At 35.8% G+C, this 25,498-nt stretch overlaps 1 pseudogene; it reads left to right on the forward strand.

Moving 5' to 3' along the window:
* The first annotated feature begins 2,836 nt into the window (after positions 1-2,836).
* On the forward strand, positions 2,837-24,793 carry LOC101274964 (ATP synthase F(0) complex subunit B1, mitochondrial-like; annotated as a pseudogene).
* The last annotated feature ends 705 nt before the right edge of the window (positions 24,794-25,498 follow it).

The raw sequence follows: 25,498 nt of genomic DNA on the forward strand, positions 1-25,498 counted from the left end.
TTTTATTTCTTTTTCTTTTTTTTTTTTTTAGTCTCTATTTCATTTATTTCTGCTCTGATCTTTATGATTTCTTTCCTTCTATTAACTTTGGATCTTGGTTGTTCTTTTTCTCTTCCATTTAGGTGTAAGGTTAAGTTGTTCATTTGAGAATTTTCATGTTTCCTGAGGTAAGCTTGTATTGCTATTAATTCCCTCTTAGAACTGCTTTTAACGCTTCCCATAGATTTTGGATCATTTTTTTAGGTTTTTATTTGTCTCCACATATTGTTGGATTTCTTCTTTGTTTTCTTCAGTAATGCATTTGTTGTTTAGTCTTCAAGTGTTTGTGTTTTTTGCAGTTTCGTTCTTGTGGTTGATTTCTAATCTCATTGTATTTTGGTTAGGAAAGATGCTTGATATAACTTCAGTATTCTTAAATTTAATGGAACTTGTTTTTTGGCCTACCATGTGATCCATCCTGGAGAATGTTCCATGTATAATTGAGAAGAATGTATATTCTGCTGCTTTTGGATGGAAAGTTCTATATGTGTCTATTAAGTCTATCTTGTCTAATGTATGTTTTAAGGTCAGTGTTTCTGTGCTGATTTTATGTTTGGATGGCTTGTTCATTGCTGTAAGTAGGGTGTTAAAGTTTCCTACTATTTTCGGGTTACTTTTAATTTTTCCCTTTATGTCTGTTAATATTTGCTTTATGTATTTAGATAGTCCTATGTTAGGTGCATATATATTTACAATAATTATATTTTCTTCTTGGATTTATCCCTTGATCATTATGTAATGTTCTTCTTTGTCTCATTACAGTCTTTGTTTTAAAGTCTATTTTGTCTGATGTAAGTAGTGCTATCCCATCTTTCTTTTCATTTCCATTTGCATAAAATATCTTTTTCCAACCCTTCATTTTCAGGCTGTGTTTTTCTTTAGATCATTAATGAGTCTCTTGTAAGCAGCGTATATATGAGTGTTGTTTTTGTATATATTTAGCTACTCTATGTCTTTTGGTTGGAGCATTTAGTCCATTTATATTTAAAGTAATTACTGATATGTATGTACTTATTACCATTTTGATAATTGTTTTTACTTTGTTTTTGTGGTTCTTTTATTTTCCTTTCTTCTTCTTTTGCTCTCTTCCCTGTGATTTGATGACAACCTTTAACAATAATGTTTGGATTTTTTTCTTGTGTGTGTGTGTGTGTGTGTGTGTGTTTGTGTGTGTATCTAGTAAAGATTTTTGGCTTGTGGACACCAGGAGTTTATATATAGCAATCAATATCTATATATATTTCTATATCTATATGGTTATTTTAAGTTGCTTATCTCTTAAGTTCAAACGCATTTTAACAACCCTGTATTTTTACTCCCCACCCTACCAATTAACTGTTTGTGACATTAAATTTTACATCCTTTTGTTTTGTGTATCCCTTAACTACTTATTGTCGATATAAAAGATTTTACTACTTTTGCCTTTTAACCATCTTACTAGCTTTATAAGTTGATTGATCTACTACATTTACTGTATATTTCCCTTTAACAATGAGATTTTTCCTTTCATAATTTAATATTTCTAGTTTCAGCCTTTTCTTTTTAGTTTGGAGAAGTCCCTTTAGCTTCTTGTAAAACTGCTTTGGTGGTGCTTTTAGCTTTTGCTTGTTTGTAAAACTTTTGATCTCTCCTTCAAATCTGAATAAAGCCTTGTCAAGTAGAATACTCTTGGTTGAAGGTTTTTTTTTCTTTCTTTCTTTCATCACTTTAAGTATATTGTGCCACTCCCTTCTGTCCTGCAGATTTTCTACTGAAAATCAGCTGATAGCCCTTTATGAGTTTCATTGTACACAATGTTGCATTTTCCTTGTTGTTTTTAATATTTTCTCTTTATCTTTAATTTTTGCCATTTTAATTATGATGTATCTTGGTGTGGTTTTCTTTGGAAACCTGTTTGGGACTCTCTGTGCTTCCTGGACCTGGATGTTTGTTTTCTTTCCCAGGTTAGGAAAATTTTCAGCTATTATGCCTTTAAATATGTATTCTGCCCCTTTCTCTCTCTCTTCTTCTTTTGGGACCCCTATAATGCCAATGTTCACTTGATGTTGTCCTAGAACATCTCAAACTGCCCTCATTTTTTTCTTCTGTTCAGCTTAAGTGATTTCCACTACTCTGCCTTCTTGTTTGCTGATCTGTTCCTCTGTATCATCTAATCTACTCCTTCTTCCTTCTAGTGTATTTTTTATTTCAGTTGTGTATTCTTCAGCTTCGATTGGTTCTTCATTACATTTTCTAACTCTTTGTTAAAAACTTCTAACTTCTTACTCTGTTCATATAATCTTCCAAGTCCTTTGGACATCTTTATGATCATTACTTTAAACACTTTATTGGGTAGATTGCTTCTCTACTTCACTTAGTTCTCCTTCTGGGTTTTATCTTTTTCCTTCATTTGGAATACATTTCTCTGTTGCCTCATTTTGTCTTATTTGCTGTTTTTATTTCTATGTATTTTTATGTAGGTTGGTTACATTTCTTGATCATGGAGGAGTGGTCTTATGTAAGAAATGTACTGTGGGGCCCAGCAGCACCCTCACCTCTGATTATCAGAGCTATATATTTTGGGGGTGCTCTTTATGTGGGCTGCATGTGTCCTTCTGCTATGGCCAGGCCAACTCCTGTAAGAATGCTGATAGGTGTGGCTGGGCTCTGGTCCAATTGGTTGTCAGGCCTTGCCTTGTGTGGAGACTGCCTGCTGCTGGTGGGTGGGCCTGGATCCTGGCACTAATAAGCTTGAGGAAGGATTTCAAAATGGCACTTAACAGCATTAGTGTTCTTGTGGTGGGATGAGCTTCTCAACATGGCTGCTGCCAGCACGTATGTCCCCAGGGTGAGTTTTAATTGCATCCTGCCTCACTGGGAGGCTCTGCAGGATCACCAAGTGGGTATGTCCCAGATTCCTTTCAGATTACTGCTGCCCTGGGTCTCACAGTGTGTAAGATTTTATGCATTCCTTTTAAGAGAGGAGTTTCTATTACCCATAGACCAGTGGCTCTCCTGAATATAAGTCACACTGGTCTTCAATGTCAAATATTCTGGGGGTTCCTCTTCCTGGTGCCAGATCCCCTGGCTGGGGAGCCTTATGTGGAGCTTGGATCCCTTGCTCCTTGGGGAGAACCACTTCAATTGTAATTATTCTGCCCTTTGTGGGTTGCCTACCCAGAAGTGTGGGTCTTAACTATATGTGTCTCTGCCCCTCCTACCTGTTTTATTGTGGTTCCTTCTTTATATCTTTTGCTGTAGAAGATCTATTCTGATAGTATTCAGGTTGTTCTCATGGACAGTTTCTCTGTAAATACTTACAATCTTGGCTTGCCTGTGGGAGGAGGCGGGCTCAGAGTCTTCTTTTACCACCATTTTGGCCACTCAATAAGAACAGAAGCTATTCTACCTGGAGCTTGCTGACAGCATCTGAAAATTCTTTGTCACATATTTTATTGGAGGGAAGTCATGTTGAAGTCAGTATTGACATGGAGAGAGTCTCAGCAATTTATGGTTTTGATATTCATTTTTGCTAGGGTTCTAAATAGTACACATTATTTCCACCCAGAAGACACTACACTGGTATATCATGATATATGGCAGCTTAACCATTCCAAATGGATTCTATCCTAGCCTTAAAAGTTCTATTATTTGAAGTTTTAAAATGACTTACAGTTTTAGTTTTCAGTTTCACATTGAAAATTCTAAGATGAACAGTGATTTAAAAAATATTTAAAGTCTGCAGAGACACAGACAATATTTTCTTAATAAAACATGAGTTGGTGGATTTTTTTCCCATTCTTAGCTAATTTTTCAAGACAAATCACTCTACCTTTGAAACTGTATGCTCATACCCACCGGGTTAAAATAAGGCAAAAGATGATTAATTAAGATCCTTTAGCTTAGCTTGCAGAACAATAGGAAAACTACAGATGAGAAAACAGCTTGCTGACATCCTCCTTTGACTGAACATCACTCAGATGTATTTAGGGACTAGAATGATCAGTGAATTTTAGTTGTCATGGGATGAAAATTTACTGCATTAAACACATGAACCCCCCCTGAATTTACATATACAACCCATGAAGAGACATGAAAGACAGTTGCACCTGTTCAGAAGACACTTAAAACTTCTCTTTACCCTCCTACCAACCATTTCTTAGTCCCAACACCCTCTTATTCCCTCCTCCCACAATAAATATCCCACACAAAACATGATTGGGGAGAGAGAACTGAGCCTTGCTTTCTGTCTCTTTGCTTGGCCACGCTACATTAAAGCCTTTTCTCTCTGAAAAAGAATGTTGCCTTGGTGTTTGAACTTTCCATTGCACAGCATGAAATAAGCCCACTTGCTCAGTTACACCTTCCAAGAAGTAGCTAAAACTGTATGTTATCTTCAGAGTACTTGAATGCTGGGGATTTGACATAGAGATGTTTGAGAAAAGCAAAGACAAAGGCATAAATGTAGGAAATAGTAGGACATATTCATCCAAGGAGTTTAGTATGATTGGAGCATAAAGTCTGTGTGTGAGAGAGAAATAAGACTAGAAAAGTAGCCAGAGGTAATAGCTTGAATCATTTTATGTTGAGAAGTGATTTGATCACTTTTAAGTTTTAGGAAGGTTAAACATGCTGCTGTTGTGTGAACGACAGATTGGAAGGGTCCTAAGCAGATGAACTGGAAGCTAACTGGGAATGATTTGTAATAACTATGGCATGAATCAAGGTAGCACCAGTTAAAACAAACTGTGGAGCTTCATATGAAGGTACTTAGGAGATAGAATGAATGGGTTCCATAACTGATTAGATGTGGGTGTAATAGGGAAGGACTAAGATGAATCCCAGGACAACTAATTGTACAGAAGTTCCATTAACAGATATGGAGGACACCAGAGGATAATCAATTTGAAGGGAAGATTATGTTATACTTTGTCTGTGGAGCATCAGAGTATAGATGTCCAGGCTGAAAAATAAAATGGAATTGAGGCAATGTCAGTCAGTTCTGCTGCAGTAACAAACATCCATAAAACTTAGTGACTGAAAAACAACAGTTTTATTTTCTGCTGATGTTACATATCTCTCTAACTCTTACTTAAAGGCATCAGATAAAGGAGACTTTAACAATTAGAAAGTGACTGGTCCTTGAACAGGAGAGAACTTTGTATCAATAAAATTGCACACTGTCTTTTAGAGACTTCTGCCTGGAAGTCACACGTGTCTATTCTGGTTAAAGTTATACTGGCCAAAGAAAGTCACACAGGCATGTGTAACTTCAAAGGAGTAGGAAAGCACAATCATTCATATATATGCCTAGAAGAAAAGAGCAGAACCAGAACATTGATGGAAAGTAAGATAAATTGGGAACCATCAATAATAAGTGCTGTTTGAAGATATTATAGTAGATAAAATCAGCTCAGGGATTATATATATTTTGAAAATAAAAGAAAGCTAAGAACAGAATCCTGGGGTACACCAACATTTAAGTACAAGAATCCATAATAAAGGTGACTATAAAAGGAGACATCAGAGATCTGGGTGAAGAATCACTACAAAAACTTTAGTAAAACCATCAACTAGAATTGACAAAGCAATTTCACATACAATATCATTTTAAAATCCCCATTAAGTATTTTGAGACTCTAGGAAGTTGAGTAATTAAGTTTTGTTCTATGGAATTGAACCTATTATGCCTTCCAATATTATCCAAGTGACTGTCTCTTTAGGAGACTATGGAAAGTATGTAATCATTAGTATGACAATGAAGCTTTTTTTTTTTCCAAAACAATGTTAAAAAGGAGGCTTAACAGAGGTAAGAATGCATTGCAAATCCTGTGTCCTAGGAATAAAAACACCTAGTAAATAAAGAAATATGCACAAGAAAGTGACCAGTGCAGGGCAGAGTCTTGGCTGTCACTTCATCTGTATATGGGTAGGTTTTACAATGATGGTAACTTTTCATTACTATTTCCTTAAGATAACTTCCCAGAAGTGGAATTGTAAGGTCAAATAATTGCATATTTTTAATACACATGATATCTCATGTCTATGAAGCCTCCAGAAAAATTATATCCATCTATGTTTGAGTCAGCTGGGTATAAGAGTGCTTCTCTTGAATTGTTGTAATGTAATTGTTTACATTTTTTCAAACTATAAATAATGTTAGATAATGTTTTGTATAACATTTTACTTTTCATTTCTACTGAGGTATGACATTTATATATATGCTTTTATTAATCTGTATTTCTTTCTCTTATTAATGAAATTGCCTGTCATATTCTTTGATTTTCTTTTGGGTTTCCATCTTTTTTTCTCATTGATTTTTTTTCCTTCCAGTTTTATTGAGATATAATTGATGTATAGTACTGTATAAGTTTAAGGTGTACAGCATAATGTTTTGACTTACATACATCATGAAATGATTACCACAGTAAGTTTAGTGAGCATCTATCATCTTATACAGATACAACATTAAAGAAATAGAAAAACAAAATTTTTGCCTTGTGATGAGAATGCTTATGATTTACCCTCAACAACTTTCATGTATAACACACAGCAGTGTTAATTACATTTATCATGTTGAACATTTTTTCTTGCTGATTTTTAAAAGCTTTGATAAATATGTAGCATATGTGTCAAATATATACATATAAAAACTGCCTGTATGTCCAATAATAGGGTATTTTAAAATTTAATTTTGGTATAAATTTTCATACCTTTACCCAAAATATGTTGAACCCACAGGTTTTCGGATATTCAGATAGATGTTGGGGATAGCACAGTGAATAAAACAGACATGGCCCTGTCCTCATTGATATTATGACCAAGAAAGGTAGATAAACAAGAAGCAACTAAGCTAATAAATGAAGTTTATTATTGTGACAAGTGCTAAGAAAGAAATGTGAGGATGAAAATAACTGGAGGTTGAAGGACACTTCTTTAGATAGCATCATCAAGAAAGCTTTTTTTGAGTTGATGATATTTAAAATCAGAGCTGTTGGATGAGCAGTGGCATACAGTCAGCATTCCAGGTTGAGAGAACACCCTGTACAATGGCTCTGTGGGGAAGAGACATTTTAAAAAGACCCGTGTAGCTGGAGTGTGGTGCATGAGGGGGAGGAACCAAGCAATAAGGCTGCATGAGTGGCAGGAGTGGATTACCCAGGGCTTATAGGTCATGCTGAGTTGATTGGATTGTATTCCAAAGCAGTGAGGAAGTGATTGAAATGTTTTATAAAGGAAATAACATGATTTTATTTCCATTTTAAGACAATCACTCTGGTTGATCTGTATAGAATAATAGAAGGGCAAAGAATAAATTTAGCATGTGTGTGTATCTATTATAGAATGTTGTATCAGTTAACTACTGCTGCTTAGTAAGCTACCCCCAAATCTATTTGCTTAAAACAACCACCTCTCAAAGTCTATAGAGAGGTCTGAAGGGAAATTCTGTTGACTTGGATCTGTTTGCTACAAATATGCTGCAGTCCACTGGCCTAAGCAAGTCACATGGCCAAGCCGAGGGTCAGTGTGTGAAGGTACAAGAACAAGAATGAACACAGGATGGCATGAAAAATTTGGACCATATATTCAATCAATTTAACACAAATTTCTGTAAGTGAAAAGGTACACTATACTAAGTGATAACAATTATATATAAAGCTATATGTGTAATGTAATATTTTAAAGAAAAAAGCTACTTGAAAGATGTACAGTTGATCATTGAACAACACAGGGCTCCAACTTTCCTTGAAGTTGAAAATCCATGTAAAACCTTATAAGCCCTTTGTATCCATGTTTTTGAATCCTCAGATTCATCCACCATGGATCCTATAGTACTTTAGAACTTATTTAGTGAAAGAAATCTGCGTGTAGGTGAATCTGTGCAGTTCAAACCTGTGTTGTTCAAGGTTCAACTGTATAGTGTATCGATATGTTAACTGTGATTATCTCTGGGTAGTGGGATGTAAGGTGGTTTGAATACTTTATTTTTCTGTATTTGAAAAATTTTCTGCATTGAGTTTGTAGTAATTTTATAATAAAATGCTATTTCAGAATTCTAGACAAAATCTTTGTTTTATCATAGAGAATAGAGATGAGGGAATAAAGAAGAAGAAAAGAGAGAAATTGAATTTATTTGTCACGGTAATCTCAGAGGTCAACCTGTATCCTGATCACATCCTAGCTCCCTAATCTGTCAAATAAAGCTAGCTAACTGTAGGTATAGTTTTATTATGTCAGCATCTCATTTCTTCTAGGTAGCCCTAGAAGAACCTGCTCAACAAATATTTTCCTTGCAGAGCAAAAGAAGTCCCGAACATTCATGTCATCTTCTACCTCTCTCTGGCAGAACCACAGTTCTGTTATTTTCTGATTTAAGTGTAACAAAACAACTGTTGGATGGATGCACCATGGATAGTATCAACATAGAATTTTCCACTATTTATGAATCAATTTATTGATTGTTTTGTTTTGATTGCATTGTTTTGTTATTGATTGCATTGTTTTGTTCTCAAGTTCCCCTGTACTTCACCCACTAGTGTCTGGAAATGACATTTCATGTGAGGGGAGGCTGGTCAGTATATAGTGAGAAGAGTATGGTCTCTGTACTTGAACTGTTTGACCACATGGACAACTCATTTTATCTCTGAGGTGTCAGTATCCTTATTTGGAAAAAAAGGAATAAAAGAATAATAATACCATCTACATATGGCTACCCAGAGGAACAAAAGTGATACCATATGTAAAAGTCCTTTTTAAACTGTAATGCTTTCAAAATGCTTTCAAAATGCTTAGTCTCTTTTGGTACCATCTATTACTTGAATTAAACATAGACTTTTTTGTTGTCCTCTTTTGAAAGTCAGATAGCTCTGAGAGGAATAAGATCTTATGATAAATGCACCTACATAATAATAAAGTCTTACTGTCAGAGAAGAAAAAATAAATGTTCCATAACACATTGAGTTCAAAAGTTGAGGAGAGAAATGGTTGAGTCAAATTTTAAGTGTTTTAAAGTGTGTCTAAGACTGACATCCATTTTCTTGATCAAAAACTTGGGGTGTTGAGGAGAGCATGTTCAATAAAAGCGTTTATTATTATCAATGGATTTTAAATTGCTTTCAAGAAAATTGTTCTTGATCAAATTTGCCTTGCCTTGTAGTTTAAAAAATGTAAATATAGCAGCTGCATAGCACAGGGAGATCAGCTCAGTGTTTTGTGACCACTTAGAGGGGTGGGATAGGGAGGGTGGGAGGGAGATGCAAGAGGGAGGAGATATGGAGATATATGTATATGTATTGCTGATTCACTTTTTTATAAAGCAGAAACTAACACACCATTGTAAAGCAATTATACTCCAATAAAGATGTTTAAAAAATGTAAATATCAATGGGTTTAGCAACAAATAATCTTTATAAAATAGATACTATTAAGTATATTTGAAGGCAGTTAAGTCAAACAAGAACATTCTGTATTTCGACCTTGTTCTAGGCATAAAGGAAACTCCAGGATCCCTGCTATTCCCATCAGTTCAGATGAAGTGATTGATTTCTTTTCAGTTGAAATGAAAACTTGTTTTAAATATTTTGAAAATTGTCCAGACAATCATAACTTTCAAGCTATCAGAGAAAGCAGAACTGTGACAAGAAAAATAGTACTGAATTCAGTTGTCCTATCATAGGTAACTGTGTGCACTTTTGTTGTCATGGGGCAGAAGGGAGAACAGAAGTAATATTGATGATTAAACATGTGAACTGCTGATCTAAATCCAAATGAAAACTTCTTGGGTGAAGTTGCAGAAAGGTAGATCTTTGGCAAAAATTAACTCTACATATGGGAAGTTCACTACTGAACACCTCTTGCACTAAATGAATGTAGTGTCAACACACTGTTCCTGGTCACTTGATATCCACTGAGCTCTCTTTTTGGCCTTGTTATTTATGAGCTTTGTGATCTAGGTTCAGTATTAAATTTCTGAAAAACTCATTTTCCTCTTTTGCAAAATTTACTTTATGCCATTACAAAAATACACTTTATTTAGTGTCTATACACCAGGCAAATGACATACATTATATCTTTTCATTCTCAAAACAGTACTATGAGTGAAACTGAGGCAAAATAGAAAATAAACAACTTGCCCAAGATCACATAGCTGATAGGCAGGGCAATCTTAATCTAAATCTAGTTTTCTACCACTTCACACTGCCCATCAGGATATGGCATAAAATAAACACTCCCCAAATGTTAAATCTCCTTTCTTTGTTCCCTCCTACAAAGTACTATTGTTATTGAGATGAGAAGAACCTAGGGGTAAGACAGCAATAAAGACACAGACCTACTAGAGAATGGACTTGAGGATACCGGGAGGGGGAAGGGTAAACTATGACAAAGCGAGAGAGTGGCGTGGACATACATACACTACCAAACATAAAATAGATAGCTAGTGGGAAGCAGCCGCATAGCACAGGGAGATCAGCTCGGTGATTTGTGACCACCTAAAGGGGTGAGATAAGGAGGGTGGGAGGGAGGGAGACGCAAGAGGGAAGAGATATGGGAACATATGTATATGTATAACTGATTCACTTTGTTATAAAGCAGAAACTAACACACCATTGTAAAACAATTATACTCCAATAAAGATGTAAAAAAAAAAAAAGATATGGGCTCTCAACTAGATTTTCTGCAGAGAAAACCTGTGAGGGTAAGAAAAAAACAAGACTTTCAGGAATCTTTCAATACTTTCAGTGGCCCACTAGGCAGGCTGGTAGATAAAAAATGCTTTAGTGATGGGAAGAGATGACAGGAGAGATGGAGGAAGTGAGGGGTGAAGAGAAAGGCAATAGAAAGACGTCATAAAGATTATGGGGGTTAAGGGGGATGGTCAGTGATAGAAAAAGATTTTAGCAGGAGCTTTGAGTTTGAAATTCTAGGGGAAGAAAGTAGTGTCTAAGGAGAAAAATCTAAGAAGGTTTTCTATGTGAAGTACTGTGTGAAACTACTACAGTGCTGTTTAAGGAGGTTTCTTTTAGTGAGATGTTGTGCAGACACCGGGCCAGGCTATTTATGCAAACTTCCTGCTTCAGGAAAGGGTCACTGCATGCTCATAACCATTGTCTGCAATACCCAAAGAAGTATAATCGAGAAAGAACTGTGGGGTCATGGAAGAGCAGCGAGGAGAAGAGGAGAGTCCAAGTCTTGGACTTAATTGCTAGAGTTAAGTAATATATTCCTTTGTATACTGGAGGTCATAATATCTGTCTCAAAGAGATGTGAGGCTTAGGTGAGCTGATAGTGTGTTATAAACTATAAAAGCTTCATGAAAGACTTCCCTGGTGGTGCAGTGGTTAAGAATCCACCTGTCAATGCAGCAAACATGGGTTCGATCCCTGGTCTGGAAAAATCCGACATGCCTCAGAGCAACTAAACCCATTGGCCACAACTACTGAGCCTGGGCTCTAGAGTCTGTGAGCCACAACTACTGAAGCCCATGCACCTACAGCCCGTGATCCACACAAGAGAAGCCACCGTAATGAGAAGCCCACGCACCGCAATGAGGAGTAGACCCCTCTCGCCGTGACTAGAGAAAGCCAATGCTCAGCAATGAAGATCCAATGCAGACAAAAATAAATAAATAAGTTAATTAAAAAAAAAAAGCTTTATGAATGTAAGTTGTGATTATTATACAGCACCTAGATTTGTTAGCTCCCAAGAAGTTCTATGATGAGCAAGGACCACCTTACTAAAAGGCACATTTAGATTTTTCTCTTTCTTGGAACTTAGTGGCCTTCTATAAATTAGTAGGTGTTAACATGGTTCTGTCTTAGATGAGGTTTGGAGAGTCAGGAATTTTGGGGAATTGTACTTTAAGAGTAGGTTCTGATGATAAGTCGGACAGCAGTGATCATATTTTCTAAATCGAAATTAAAGACATATGATCAGACAACAGGACAGAGTATTTCAAATAGTATATATCTGGAAAAATCTAAGATCATTGGTCACCAGAAATATAAACTGGCATTTCTAGCAAAGATGCTCCAACCTCTTCTTCTTCAAGGTCTTTGATGAAGGGCAAAATTCCAATTTTATGAAGAAGTGCACTGCAAGTATTTTAATTTTCCCTTCTGCACCCAGGGGGACAAATAATTAGCACTTTCCTAGGTCTAAATAGGAAAACAGAGCCCAGAAATTCTACTATCAATGCTAGCTTACTAGGAAAAGACATACTTGTGCCATGCATCGCTAGGAATTATAACAGATTAGCAACTAAATTTGAGTTAATTAAAAATAATCAACTATAATAAGAAGAGAGTTTCCAGAAAATTACCATATTGATCAAGTTGACAGAACAAATTTTGGAGGCCCAATGCCAAGTATCTGAAGAAGCTCATTAAAATTTAAAATGTTACAGAATTCAATTAATTTTATTAATAATGACCATAAAAATACATAACAAATAAATAGCTAGAAGGAGTTTAAGCTTGAGAGTCTATATAATAATACAAAACTTAAAACGTAAAATATGACATGACTTTAAGAAGTTAGAATTGAATGTGAAAGTTGAAGATTAGAAAAAGTGAAAATAACAATGTTTGACAATAAATGTATGATGTGCTATGAAATACTTGAATGGGGACCTAAACTTTGAAATAGATAATACTGTATTTTGAAAAATAGATTATTTTAAATCAAGGGCTACAATGCTTGCCACTAATTTATTTAGAGGGAAAACCTATAAAAATGAATCAGTGTCTTGTATAGTTATAGCTTGGTTGGATTTTAGATCTAGTTATAATCTACTTTAAAGATTTTTTAAAAATCTCTTAAAATATTGTCATTTGAGAAACTCCTAATTTATCAAAGTGAGTGTCTTCTTAGCAAAATAAAATGTTTATTGCATGAAGCTTTCAGGGTCTTTAGATGAATGAAAGTAGATTTTGTAAAATGGATTACCTGGTCTAGCTCCCAAAATTATCATAAAACACACTGGATGACACAAATTAACCACAGTTAAAATGTTTCTACTGGTGTGAAAATTAATAATCTATGTTTCATTTATCAGATTTATTTGTATACAGCTATTTCCCAAAATGATTTATGATAACTGTTTGTTTTCTTGAACATTGTTGTCTGCTCTCTTGTTTCAATTTTGTGACTTCTGTTCTCTGTTCAATAAAAAATATACATGGGAAAGGTTGACTGAGAAAACAACCTTTCTAGGAAATAAAGGTAGAATCCAGACTTGGAGGATAACCTCTGCCAAAAGTCATAAGCAAACTTTTCCTTCAACCCATCAGCTCTGAGCTCACTCATAATCCATAAAGTGAAGATATCCATTACTCAGCTAGGCAATACCTACACCAGTGGGAGGATGAGAGCTTTGACAATAAACTCCTAACTATGATAGAAGTTAGGTGCCCAAAGGAGAAAAAGACAAACACAGGCCCAGGGCTCCTTAATAAGGTATTTCAAAAACAAGATGAATAGTGATATAGAAATTAGAACTCAATATCATGAACAGATAAACAGTTCTCATTCCTTCCAAGTTGTCTAGGTGATTTGCAGAAGACTGGGGAATTACTTGATTCCCCTTTACTTTCAGAAATAGATGAAGTAATTAAAAATCTTCCCCAAGAGAAAGTTCTTGGCCCTGGTGGAGCTACAGGAGATTTCTATAAAACCTTTGGCTTAGCCCTCTCTGTACATTTGCTTGACAAGCTCAATCACTTGGGGGACTCAGGTGGGTTCATCCCTGCCAACCCTTACATCCAGATTATCTTAATTGCTAAAAAGGATAAAGATACAGAAAACTGTACCACATCTAGGTTGAAACCCCTGATTAAAGTGGATATCAACTCTTGGAAAGGATCCTGATAGTTCTCATCATTATTTGAAATCTGGGGCACAGTAATTAGGCAGTCGCTTGGGGATGGGTCATTCTTTGCATAAAATGATTATTTTTTTACCTGGATAACAGTTTCTCTCAGAATGACAGGGCACTAGCAACCCCATTTATCATTTTTCTACTAAAGAACAGTTTTAAATTTTGGGCAGAGCAGTGAGTATCAGGGATGTACTATAAGCTCAGCAATCCAAGGTCTTCCGTTATTTAATGATATGTCTTTTGCTTGTGCTCCAAATGAGTAGGATAATCTCTGTTTTGCTATTTCTCAATGTCCTCAGAGCTGAAGTGGGGAGGCTAGTGTTACATTATACTATTAGCCTGTTCCTACACACACACACACACACACACACACACACACACACTCACACATGGAGGTGTGGAAGTGATAAATTAAAAAACATCTTGCAGTATGATTCCAGCTATATGACATTCTGGAAAAGGCAAAACTTTTGAGATAGTAAAAAGATCAATGGTTGCCAGGGGTGAGGGTGAGGGACAGATGAATAGTCAGAGCACAGAGGGTTTTTAGAGCAGTGAAACTGTACTGTATGATACTATGATGGTGGATTCATGCTACTATATATGTGTCTAAACCCATAAAATGTACTACACCAAGAGTAAACCCTAATATAAACTATGGACTCTGGGTAATGAAGATGTGTTGATGTAGGTTTAGTGGCCTTCTACATCTGTAAACCTACATCTGGTGGGGGATATTGATAATGGGGGAAGCCATGCATGGATTGGGGCAGAGGGTGTATGGGAAATCTCTATACTTTCTGCACAATACTGCTGTGAACCTTAAACTGTCCTAAAAATTAAAGTCTTAAAAAATACCTTGCAGGAAAAAAAATATTTTTGGTTCTTAAAAGTACAAGTAAGTGGTGGTTGAATAAGTGAATTATTTAATAAAGGAGGGTAGGTTTTCAGCCTTCAAAATTCCTGCCTCAATTGTGGTATTCAGAGCACTGCTTTTTATATCCACTCTAGAACAGCCAACACCTGGTAGAATTGTCTCTGTATCTGAGATTTTATTTTATTAATTTAGGTTGTGCCAGGTCTTAGTTGTGGCATGCAGACTCTTTGTTGCAGCATGTGGGCTCTTACTTGTGGCATGCATTTGGGATCTAGTTCCCCAGCCAGGGATCAAACCTGGTGCCCCTGCATTGGGAGTGCTGTGTCTTACCCACCGGACCACCAAGGAAGTCCCCTGAGGTTTTAAAGTTCATGCCCAATCTAGGACGTTTAGCAAGGGGGTGGGGAGGGGCTACTGCTAGGCAGTTCTGTGTACCAAGTGGTCAAATGTTCTCAACTGTGTTTTCAAAAGTTGTGGTGTTTTGTTTTAAAACTGGAGTTAAAGAACGGTATAGAAATGTGAGTGGGAGGGAAAAGAATAATCTTACAACAGTAAGAAAAGACAATTGCCACCAGCAAAATTATTAAAAATACATGACTTTTCTCAATTGTGAAATGCCTATGACTGTCATACCACCTGGGGTTAAGACTTGACATATTTCAGTACCTAAAATATATCTCATCTTGTAAGTGTTTTGGGGGGAATTCTCCAAGGTAAAGCACAAAATGCAAGGGGAGGAAGTCTCACTTAAAGAAGATTTCATTAGGAATTTGGACAGTGAGCCATGTGATATTCTTTACAAAACTGTCCTTCAGATTTACACCAAATGAGGTGTCAAGTAAGTAAATGTAAAGATAATCTCAATCTTCTGTGTGGTTACCAAACTTTCCACATCCTAGCTTGTGAAGGAATTATCATAGGGCACTACTCTGAATTCCAAAAGTGGAGGGCTTTGTCTGAAGCTCTGTAGATTAATAAATTTGGTTCCAGAAACAATATAAAACTTCTCTAGTTTGAGGACATAGGAGGCTAGAATGATTAATAAAATAAACATATTTTTAAAAGTGGATTTGGTATCACAGACAGTCCAAATTCCCTTTTTGCTATAGTCTTCAGATTTTAAAGCCAGCTAGATATAAGATATAATTGGGCACAAAATAGACAAGGACCCCAATCTCAAGTGTGTATGGTGCTCAGAAGTTGAGGCTTCCAACTAGAGGAAAGGCTCTAAGGTGAGAGTTGGGATGGTAAGATCAAAATCAGAGTATTAATCCAGAGAGCCAGTAAGGGAGTGAGAGCCAACATAAACACTCAAAATGAAAGTGGTGTTTGGAAAAGTCACACTAAATGGAGAGAGGGTTTGAAGGAACCAAGAAAGGAGGAGTAGTATAACTAGGATGGAATGTGATATGAACCCAGATGAATTTTGGAGGTTCAGGACTTAACTGAAATACTGGGCTCATTTAAGCATTCAAAGCAGGGTGAAAAGTAGACTTTTCATATAATAATAAGAAAGTACTGTGAGGATAGTCAAGGTTGGGAAGAGGCCTGTCTTTTAATTCCTCTTATATGTTCCCTATTTTCCCTTCTGATCACGTGGTAAGTAGTTTATTCCATGGATTACCCTGTGAATGTTTGGGAGTCATGGGATCTTGTCCATTTATATAAAATCAAATATGAACTGCCTTGTCCTCATGCCTTTTATATTCGGTCTCTTTCTATTGGACTCCAGTTTGTATATTGCTTCCAGGAGCTCTCTGTCACAGTGCCACTTGGCTCATGAATTTACAGTGACTTCTTATTTCTTCAAATCCATTATGCAGATATCAGGATCTCCATTAACCCCAATGTATTTTTCCCAACTCACATCTCACTCTTCCTACAGGGTCTTCTATTCTAACAAGGGAAGTAATTTTCTCTCCTCCAGTCCTTACCTATTCTCTTATAATTCTTTGTATTTTCTATCCTTCAAACCAAAGTCTCCACTTCTTTCAAAGCTCATATTAGGGTTCACTGGGTATAAGAAGCATTTGCTTATTAAGTTTACCTTACTTAAACTTTGGTATTTTATTTTATCATAATATATACTCTTTTAAACTTGCATATAGCCTTAGAATTTTTTCCAAGTTGACTCATATATGTGTAGGTTTCTGCCCTAATTACATGGTAAATTCCTGGGCAACATATTTTACTTCTTTTATATTCTCTTTGAGCCTCAAAATGGAAACTTGAATACATAGGAGGCACTCAAGTAATGCTTATAAAACAGATGATGACATCCCCCTACTGTGACTCCCTATTATAGAGTAATAAGAATTGGTTTTGTAATAGAGCAAATGTTTAATTTTTGTGGTTTTTAATTAATAGTGTATATAAAATTCCATAATTTATATTACTCAGAGTTACAGTGCACTGTGTCTTAATATGGGAATTTTAGGGTAAATTATTTTACATTTATAAACATTTCTACCTATTCCATTTATTTGGGGTGAGAAAGAGTTAGGTTGCTGCTTTGGTTGGTAGTGGAGTACCAGAGAGATTCAAATAAAATTGGACTGCTTATTAGCACAGGTACATTTTAGGTTCAATCAGCAGAGCACAGTTTTCCAAAGCTAGGTCCATGGGTGGAAGGAGCAGATGTTAATCTATAGAATCCTACTACAGGCATATAAGTAGCTATATAGGTATTATTATAGGTATAAGTACACAGATAGTTATATAGTTAGCAGTTAGTTTATATTAACTATAATATAACTATATTATAGTTAATATAAACTCCTGTAGGTAGTAGTGAGCAGAACCTTTATTTCATATACAGCTGTCTTATTTGGCATCAAATCTTTGGTTAGGCAAAATGTTGTTTTGTGGTCTTTTATCAGTGTCACTGAGATTCTAATAACTTTTTAAGGATGACTTGTTCTATGCCCCAGATCTTATTTCCTTGTGTTTCAACCCAACAGTGAGTATTCTATTGATGACTGTTCTGCATACTGAATGGAGAGCGTTTTGTTTAAAAAGACCTATTTTTCTTTCAAACCAGTGGGGATATCATGTGCCAGATGGTTAATTCCCATGAGTTAATGAGTGTACCCACACACTTCATGATTTGAAATATCCTGCGGACATGTCCTTTGGTGAAAGGATTGCTAGATTTTAATTTACATCTGTATAAAGTACATATTTGCTTTTTTTCTGCTGATACCTGGAAAAATAAATTTTTATTCATAATGCGTGAAATATATGCCATTTTAGTTATATAGTCCTCTGATGTTTGTGACTTAAATAATTTACAGAAATATAAATTCTGGTCACACTTTAAGATTACATTTTAATTATCAATTGCATTTAAATTAGAGAGTGAGAACACAGCTTTCTGATGTATGTGTGAAGGGTAATAGTTGGCAATATTCAAATGAATAATTCTTGTGTCCCTGTGTCAATAAGATTTATATTTTTAACTAATGGAAGTTCTTTATCACATCCAATTAATGGGCTAATAATTTATAGCTATTTAAGATGAAGGTGATTCTTGTAAAGCAGTAATGCTAAAATGTCCAAAGATTGGCAAAGGTAGAAAATAACATTTGAATCTGCTTTGAGAAAAGCCTAAAATAAAATTCATCAGTACATTAGATATTTTCAAGTAGTTGGGTAAGTATAGTTGATCCATATAGCTGAGTTTATATAATAGTTTATGCTGTAGTGATTCCAGGATATAAAGGCTGAACATAAAAAACAAATTCATAATAAAATATTTATACTAACAAACAATATATTTATAGGTTTTTAAACATAAAGAATAAAATATTTTTATAATACTCTACAAATGACTGTAATTTGTATATGCAACAAAATTATATGGGTTATTAGCAGCCTACAGTCCATGGTGCTGACCACAACCTCTGTAGCTACGCAAAATACTCAGAAGTTTCAGGGCTTCAAGGTAAGACAGATAGCCCATCTCTAGGTGCTAGAATCACTTCAGGTTTTTTATACACTGTCTCAATTTACAATAACTTGGACTGGCATAACTCCTTCTATTGTTAGGTGAGAATGAGGGAGGTATCATTTTCTCATTGGGCGATACACCTAAATTTACTCAGGGGATTGACCAAGCAATCAAGTCATAAGGGTGCTGGTAAGAGGATTTCAGGTAACCAATCAACTGATAGGGCTCAATGAAAGCAATAGCTGAACAAACAAACAGATGAAACAAAATCTTGGGTATTCCTTGGGTAAGTAGTTGGGATGTGAAGTTCTCTCATTATTTTACATGTTTAGAACAGGACAAACTCAAAATGTTGAAAAATAACTTTGTATCCTGTGTCTTACATACTAGAATGTAAATACTAGGAAAGAGAGAATTTGGGGACAAATTTACAGTGGGAAACTAAATACAATGTAATAGAACTTTTTTTTCTGAGAAAAGGAGCTTAATAAAGTAATTAAGTAGTCCTCCTAGCATTTCAACATAGACACACTGAGGCAGGATCAAGATGGTAGAGAAGGAAGACTGTGAGCTCACCTCCTCCTAGTTTTGACACATCAAAACTACAAGTAAGTATATAAAAAGTCTCTCTGAGAACGATCTAAAGACTAGCAGAACGGCTATTCTACAATTAAGGATATATATAAAAAAAACCCAAAAAACACTGAGACAGATAAGAGGGGAAGAGAAGGAATTTAGTCAAGACCCATACCCCCAGTAGGCAACACAAAGTGAAAGGAGATATCTCAAACTTGGAGGTCCTCCTTAAGGAGTGAGAGGTTAGAGTCCACTATGGGCACCCTAGCCCTGAGATCAGTACATGAAAGACAACTCCGCTCTAACTGGTTTTGAAAACCAGCAGGGCTTAGGACCAGGAGAGCCAGAGGACTGTAGAAAACTAAGAATCTGCTCTTAAAGGGCACACACACAAATTTACGTGCTCTGAGTCCCAGCACACAGGAATCAGATTGAAAAGTGCTTGACACTCTAGCCAGCCTTCCATGGCTATTCCAGCATGCACCCCAGCCCACACTAGGCTCTGGCTCCAACACCACTGCCAAAGTAGTGGCTCCCAGAACACTCTGGGAAAAGCCCCAGCTGGTGCTGGGCTTTGGCTCTAGTCACCTTCCATCAAGGCAGCAACCCTGGGTGCACCCCAGGAGAAGCCCCAGCCTGTGCCAGGCTTTGGCTTTAACCCCTCCAGCTCTAGATCTCTTCCCCAGACACACCAAGGAGATGGCCTTGGCATGCACCAGAAAAGGCCTCAGCTGGGGCTTGCTTTAGCTCCAGCACTCTTTCTAAAGCCACCAGACACACTCAGTGTACATAGCAATGCTCCTACACAAGGACACATCTTCAAGACTGGGACAGGTAACTGTTTTGTCTAATTTATAGAGAAAAACATAAAAAGTCAAACAAAATTAGAAAACAGGAATATGTTCCAAGTGAAAGAGCAAGATAAATCCCCTGGGAGGGGGGGCAGGGGGGACTAATGATATGGAGATAAGTAATTTACCTGATAAAGAGTTCAAAGAAACTGCTACAAAAATATTCACTGACTTGGAAGAAGAATTGAGGAACACAGTGAGAATTTCAACAGAAAAACTTTTAAAAAGTACTTATCAAAGTTGAAAAATACAATAAGTAAAATGAAAAATAGGTTAGAGGTAATCAACAGCAGATTAAATGATACAGAAAAATGCATAAGCAACCTGGAAGAGAGAATAGCAGAAATCACCCAATCAGAACAGTACAAAGAAAATTTGAAAAAATGAGGATAGTTTAAGGGACTTTAGGGACAACATCAAGAATATTAACATTTACATTACAGTAGTTCCAGAAAGAGAAGAGAGAGAGAAAGGGGAAGAAAATATATAAGATGACTTAATGGTGAACAATTTCCCTAACCTGCACTAGGAAACAGACATCCAGGTCCAGGAAGCACAGAGAGTCCCAAACAAGATGAACCCAAAGACATCCACACCAAGACATACCATAATTTAAATGGCAAAATTTAAAGTTAAAGAGAGAATTTTAAAGGCAGCAAGAGAAAAACAAAGAGTCACATACAGAGGAACTCCTTAAGGCAATCAGCTGATTTTTCAGCAGAAACTTTGCTGGCCAAAAGGGAATGGCATGATATAGTTAAAATACTGAAAGGAAAAATACCTACAACCAGGATATCATTCAGGCAAGGTTATCATTCAGAATTAAAGAGAGATAAGAGTTTCCCAGACAAGAAAGACTAAGAGTCCATCACTACTAAACTGGCCTTACAAGAAATGTTAAAGGATCTTCTTTAAGTGGAAAATAATAGGCCATAATAACAAATATGTTTATATGCAAAGGAAAAATATCTTACCAGTAAAAGCAAATATATAGCAAAGGCAGCAGATCAACCACATAAAAAGCTAGTAGGAAGATTAAAAGACATAAGTCATAAAATCACTATAACTGCAGTAAGCAGTTACGGGATACATAAGAAGATGTAAAATATGATATAAAAACATAAAAGTTGGATGGGGGAGTAAAAAATGTAGAGCATTTAGAATGTGTTGAATTTAAACAACTATTGGCTTAAATATATATGTATATTTACATATGCATATATATATTTTTAAAATCTACATATAGATATAAACATACCTCATGGTAACGAAAACCCAAAACCTACAATACATACACACACAAAAAGAGAAAGGAGCCCAAACATGACATTAAAGAAAATCATCAAATCACAAGGGAAGAGGTTAAAAAGAGAAGAAAAGAACAGAGAAGAACTGCAAAAACAGTCAGAAAACAAGTAACAAAAGGTCAATAAATACACACTTTTCGATAATCACTTTAAATGTAAATGGGCTAAATGCCCTAATCAAATGACACAGGGTAGCTGAATGGATAAAAAAGAAGACCCATCTATATGCTGCCTACGAGAGACTCACTTAAGAGCTAAACACACACATGGACTGAAAGTGAGGGGATATAAAAAGATATTGTATGTAAATGGAAATTAAAAGAAAGCTAGCTGGGGTAGCAATACTCCTATCAGACAATATAGACTTTAAAACAAAGGCTATAACAAAAGACAAAAGGGCATTACATCATGATAAAGAGGTCAATCCATAAAGAGGATATAGCATTTGTAAACATATATGGACCTAATACAGGAGCATCTAAATATATAAAGCAAATATTAACAGACATAAAGGGAGAAATTGAAAGTATGTAATAATAACAGGAGACTTTAATACTCCACTTACAAAAATGGATAAATCATCCAGACAGAAACTCAATAAGGAAACATTGGCCTTAAGTGACACATTAGATCGGATGGACTTTATAGACATCTACAGAACATTCCACCCAAAACAGCAGAACATGCATTCTATTCAAGCACACATGAAAGATGCTCCAGGACAGATCACATGCTAGGCCACAAAACAAGTCTCAATAAATTTAAGAAGATTAAAATCATATCAAGCATCTTTTCCAACAACAATGTTATGAAAGTAGAAATCAATATCTGGAAAAAACCTCAAACACTTGGAGACTAAACAGCATGCTACTAAAAAACAAATGGGTCAATGAAGAAATAAAAGAGAAAATCAAAAATACCTTGAGATGAATGAAAATAGAAACACAACTTTCCAAAATCTATAGGATGCAGCAAAAGCAGTTTTAATAAGGAAGTTTGTAGCTATACAAGCCTACTTCAAGAAACAAGAAAAAAATCTCAAATAAACAACTTAAATTTACACTTAAAAAAATTAGAAAAAAACAAAAAAACAAAGCCCAAAGTTAGTAGAAGAAAGGAAATAATAGAGATCAGAGTGGAAATAAATAAAATAGAGAACAAAAACAATAGAAAAGACCAATGAAACTAACAGCTGATTCTTTGAAAGGTAAAAAAAAATTGATGAATCTTTATTCAGACTCATATCAAGAAAAAAAAAGAGAGAATGCAAAGAAAATTAGAAATGAAAGAGGAGTTACAACTGATGTCACAGAAATACAGTCATAAGAAAATACTACCAACAGTTATATACCATTGAATTGGACAACCTAGAAGAAATGGATACATTTCTAGAAACATACAATCTTCCATAACTGAATCAGGAAAAAATAGAAAATCTAGTATTGAAATTGAATCAGTAATCAAAAAATTCCCAATAAACCAAAGTTCAGAACCAGATGGCTTCACAGGAGATCTACCAAACATTTAAAGAGAAGAGTTAACACATATTTTTCTCAACCTAATTCTAAAAAATTGAAGAGGAGGGAACACTTCCAACTCATTCTTTTTTTTTTTAAACATATAATTTTTAAAATAATATATATTTTAAAATTTTCTTTTCTTTATTTATATTTTGGCTGCTTTGGTTCTTTGTTGCTGCACAGGGGCTTTCTCTAGTTGTGGCAAGTGGGGGCTACTCTTTGTTGTGGTGTGAGGGCTTCTCATCATGTGGCTTCTCTTATTGTGGAGCAAGGGTGCTAGGACCACTGTCTTCAGTATTTGTGGCACACAGGCTCAGTAGTTATGGTTCATGGGCTCTAGAGTGGAGGTTCAGTAGTTGTGGCACACAGTCTTAGTTGCTCCACAGCATGTGGGATCTTCCAGGACCAGGGCTCAAAGCCATGTCCCCTGCACTGGCAGATGGATTCTTAACCACTGCACCACCAGGGAAGTCCCAAACTCATTCTACAAATCCAGCATTACCTTGATAATAAAACCAAAGACCCTACCAAAAAAAAAAAAAAAAAAAGAAAGAAATCACAGGCCAGTATCCCCGATGAACATAGATGCAAACATTTTCAACAAAATATTAGCAAACCAAATTCAACAATACATTAAAAGATTCATATGTCACCAAGTGGGATTTATTTCAGAGATGCAAGGATGGTGCAATATCCACAAATCAATCAATGCAATACACCATATTAACAAAACAAAGGATAAAAATCGCATGATCATCTAAATAAATGCAGAAAAAGCATTTGATAAAATTCAACATCCCTTCATGATTAAAAAAAAAAAACTCGCAACAAAAATTGTATAGAGGGAACATACATCAATATAATAAAGTCCATTTATGACAACCCTACAGCTAACATCATACTCAATTGTGAAAACATTATGGAGTTTCCTCAAAAATTAATAATAGAACTGTTACTGGGGCACCAAGACTGCTGTGTAGATGCTACCTGGTGGTACTTTCTGCTGCCACTGCAGCAGGCCCCCCTCTGAAGAGTGCAGCCCTCCTCAGTCCAGGGGTATTACAGGCAACAAGGATCTTTCATACAGGGCCACCAAGTCTTGCCTCTGTACCACCTCTTCCTGAATATGGAGAAAAAGTTCATTTTGGGCTGATCCCTGAGGAGTTCTTCCAGTTCCTTTATCCTGAAACTGGTGTAACAGTAACCTATGTGCTCAGAACTGGGCTTATCTTATATTTACTCTCCAAAGAAATATACATGATAACTCCAGAGACTTTCTCAACCATATCAACAATAGGATTGCTTGTCTATGTAGTTAAAAAATATGGTGCCTCTATTGGGGAATTTGCTGATAAACTCAATGAGCAAAAAATTGCCCAACTGGAAGAGGCAAAACAGTCTTCCATCAAACGAATCCAGGATGCGATTGATCTGAAGAAGTCACAGCAGGCACTGGTTCAAAAGCTCCATTACCTTTTTGATGTCCAAAGGAATAACATTGCTATGGCCTTGGAGGTTACTTAATGGGAACGGTTGCATAGAGTATACAAGGAGATAAAGAATCGCCTGGACTATCATATCTCTGTGCAGAATATGATGCGTCAAAAGGAACAAGAGCACATGATAGACTGGGTGGAGAAGCATGTGGTGCAGAGCATCTATGCACAGGGGGAGAAGGAGACAATTGACAAGTGCATTGCACATCTAAAGCTGCTCACAAAGAAGGCTAAAGCACAGCCAGTTCTGTAAATGCATCTATCCCAACTGAGAGAGCTAGAAATAGTTGACTGATTAAATGGAAAGTAGCCTATGTGACAGAATCTTTGTATATCGCTGTCTACTGAAGTTAGAGTTGACCTTTCTTAAAAATGAAAAGTTTGAGTTTCATATAATGCGAGAAATAAAACAGTCTATTGGCCAGTAAGATGTTTCTCTCATCCTTCTTGCTCTGCATTGAATTGTTCCATGATCACTTCTGAATAAGCAGTTTGCTTTGCATAAAATTTGGTACTGGACTAAAGATTATCAAGTTATAGTTTAAATTTTTAATTAATTCAACCATCTTGCAATAAAGTGACAGTTGAAACAAACAAAGAAATAGAACTGCCATACAAACCAGGAATTCCACTCCTGGGTATTTATCTGAAAAATGAAAACACTAATTTGAAAAGCTAATGCACTCCTATGTTCATTTTAGCAATATTTATTCAATACAATAGCCACAATATGGATGCAACCTAAGTGTCCATTGACAGATGAATAAATAAAGAAGATGTGGTTATTATTAGCCATAAAAAATAATGAAAGTTTACCATTTTTGACAACACGGATGGGCCTAAAGGGCCTTATTTATGTGAAATAAGTCACACAGAGAAAGACAAATACTGTATGTTTTCATTTATATGTGGAAATTGAAAAACAAAACAAACAAATATAATAAAACAGAAAGAGATTCACAGACACAGAGAACAATCTAGTAGTTGCCAGAGGGTAATGGGTGAGCAGATGTGTGAAATCGGTGAAG

The sequence above is a fragment of the Orcinus orca genome, chromosome 17 (assembly GCF_937001465.1).
Source record: "Orcinus orca chromosome 17, mOrcOrc1.1, whole genome shotgun sequence".
Classification (NCBI taxonomy): Eukaryota; Metazoa; Chordata; class Mammalia; order Artiodactyla; family Delphinidae; genus Orcinus; species Orcinus orca.